This window comes from Alexandromys fortis, unplaced genomic scaffold, assembly GCF_014885135.2.
Source record: "Alexandromys fortis isolate MF-2015 unplaced genomic scaffold, M_Fortis_MF-2015_v1.1 scaffold_221, whole genome shotgun sequence".
Classification (NCBI taxonomy): Eukaryota; Metazoa; Chordata; class Mammalia; order Rodentia; family Cricetidae; genus Alexandromys; species Alexandromys fortis.
In genome coordinates this window covers 1,036,206-1,039,242 of record NW_026068096.1, presented here as the reverse complement: position 1 = coordinate 1,039,242, position 3,037 = coordinate 1,036,206, and positions in this window count along the sequence as shown.

Genomic DNA, 3,037 nt, shown 5'->3' with positions numbered 1-3,037 from the left:
TTTATTTATTTATTTATTTTGGTTTTTTGAGACAGGGTTTCTCTGTGGTTTTGGAGCCTGTCCTGGAACTAGCTCTTGTAGACCAGGCTGGTCTCGAAATCACAGAGATCTGCCTGCCTCTGCCTCCCGAGTGCTGGGATTAAAGGCGTGCGCCACCACCGCCCCTATTTTTTTATTTATTATGTATACAATATTCTGTCTGTGTGTATGCCTGCAGGCCAGAAGAGGGCACCAGACCTCATTACAGATGGTTGTGAGTCACCATGTGGTTGCTGGGAATTGAACTCTGGACTTTTGGAAGAACAGGCAATGCTCTTAACCTCTGAGCCATCTCTCCAGCCCAGGGCATAACTTTTTATGAACTCTATTTATTTATGGCGTATATGCTTGTGCACACGTGGAGATCAGAGGACACAACTTTTTATGAACTCTATTTATGGCGTATATGCTCATATGCATGTGGTCAGAGGACACAACTTTTTATGAACTCTATTTATTTATGGTGTATATGCTTGTGCACATGTGGAGGTCAGAGGACAACTTCAGGAAGTTGGTTCTCGCCTTCCAGTACACTGGTCTCAGAGATGGAATTCCCGGCCTGCCAGCAAGCACAGTTGAGCTGTCTCCACAGCCTTGGGGGAGGTGGTGGTTCTGTGATGGCTTGTTTTACGTCAGCTCGACACATGCCAGAGTCTTTCGGGAGAGAGCATCCATTGAGAAGGTCCCCAATGGATTGGCCCTATGGAGCATTTTCTTAATTGATGACTGATATGGGGGTCCAGTAGGCGGAGCAGACCATGAGGAGCAAGTCAGTCAACAGCACTCCCTCTTCTGCAGCTCCACTCCTGCTCCTGCATCCTGGTTCCCATTCTGACTTCCCTGGGTGACTCCAGCGACAGAATGAAATAAACCCTTTTCTCCCCACAATACTTTTGGTTGCAATTTTTCATCACAGATTGTTGTTGTTAGTTGGTTTGTTTGTTTTAGTTTTTTAAAACATTTTAAAGATTTATTTATTTAATTAATCCAATTATTTTTTTAAATATTTATTTATTTATTATGTATACAATGTTCTGTCTGTGTGTATGACTGCAGGCCAGAAGAGGGCACCAGACCCTGTTATAGATGGTTGTGAGCCACCATGTGGTTGCTGGGAATTGAACCCTGGACCTTTGGAAGAGCAGACAATGCTCTTAACCTCTGAGCCATCTCTCCAGCCCCCTCCAATTATTTTCAGACTATTTTTTCCCTCTGGCTTTCCTGGAACTAGCTACATAAACCAGGCTGGCCTCAAACCCACAGAGATTCACCAGCTTCTGCCTCCTCAGTGCTGGGATTAAAGACATGCACCACTACTACCAGACTGTGTATGTGTGTGTTTTATATATGTTTGAGGGCTTTGCCTGCGTGGATGTCTAAGCAGCCCCACTAAGGCGAGACTCAATGTGACTTGACACCTCATGTCGTCCCTGTCACCAGAACTTCCCCAGCAGGAACCCAGCACCCTTTCTCTCCCTAAGCTGCCTCCATCAGGAAGTTATCCCAGTCAGGGGTTAAGTGACATACAGACTTGCACAGACAGACATGGCTGGGAGGGAAAGGGGGTCTGGATCTGGAAGAGACTGTGTTCTGCAGTCATGTCTTTGACTCTCAACCTGTATCTTCCCACCTGTCACCTTGAGATGACACCTTGATCCAGCCTTTGAAGCTAGCTTGTCCTTAGGCATGCTACCCATGAGAACAGAAGCCGCACCCCTTAAGCTTCTGTGACGCTGATTAAAAAAGAAAAGAGATTTTTTGTGTGTCTCGCCTGCATGCATGTTTGTGCACCACATGTGTGCAGTGCCTGCAGAGAGCAGAAGGGCGTCAGATTCCCTGGAACTGGGGTTACAGATGACGGTGCGCCACCATGTGAGTGCTGGACACCAAACTCAGGTCTTCTGCAAAAGCAGCCAGTGCTCATATGGTGAGCCATCTCTCCGGGGCCCCGTTTTCTTTTCTGTGAGTGTGGAGGTCAGAGTATATCTAGGTGGGTGGGTGGGGTGCAGAAGTTGGAGCATGTGGGGGGGGTAGGTGCAGATGTGGAGGTCAGAGGACAGCCTCAGTTACGATGTTTAGGAATGTTGTCCACTCCTTTTTCTTTTTTAAAAATTTGTTTCTTCAAAAAAAAAAATAATACACACACACACACACACACACAGTGTTCTGCTTGCGTGTATGCCTGCGTGCCAGAAGAGGGCACCAAATCTCATTATAGATGACTGAGCCACAATATGGTTGTTCCTGAGCTCAGGACCTCTGGAAGAATAGCCAGTGCTCTTAAGCCATCTCTCCAGCCCCCTTTTAAAAATTTTTCAAGACAGGGTTTCTTTGTGTAATAACCCTTCCCTGACTGTCATGGAACTAGCCCTGTAGATCAGGCTGACCTCAAACGCACAGAGATCAGCTTGCCTCTGCCTCTGATGCTGGGATCAAAGGCATGTGCCACCACTGCTGGGCTTAACCCACTCTTGAGCCAGGGTGTCCCTTAGCCTGCAACTCACTGATTAGACCAGGTTAGCTCCTGAGTTTGCTTTCCCAGATCCTAAATTTTCCGTGTCAGTGGCCACCACACTGGGCTGGCATTCCTGTGTGAGTGCCAGGGCCAAACTGGGAACCTTGTCTTTGCAAGGCAAACTCTTTACCAACTAAGCCATCTTCCCAGGCCTTCTTTTTTTTTCTCTTTTGTGTGTATGTTTGTGTGATGTGACATCAGGGATGTGTGGAGGTCTGGGCTCAAGGTCCACGTCTTTCCCCAATCCTCTCCACCTTAGGCTTCCTCTGGGATGCCGCGTCTGCCTCTATCGCGTAGGATTAGCTGCCGTGCCCACGCAGCATTGGCTCTGGTTCTGGGGGTCCTAGCTCTGCGGCAAGCACTTTTTCAGTGGAGCCTCCACCCCAACTCCCCCTCTTTTTAAAAGACACTGTCTCCTCTAGCCCAGGCTGACCTCGAGCTCACTGTGTGGCCTAGCATAACCTTGGCCTCCTGACTGCTCTG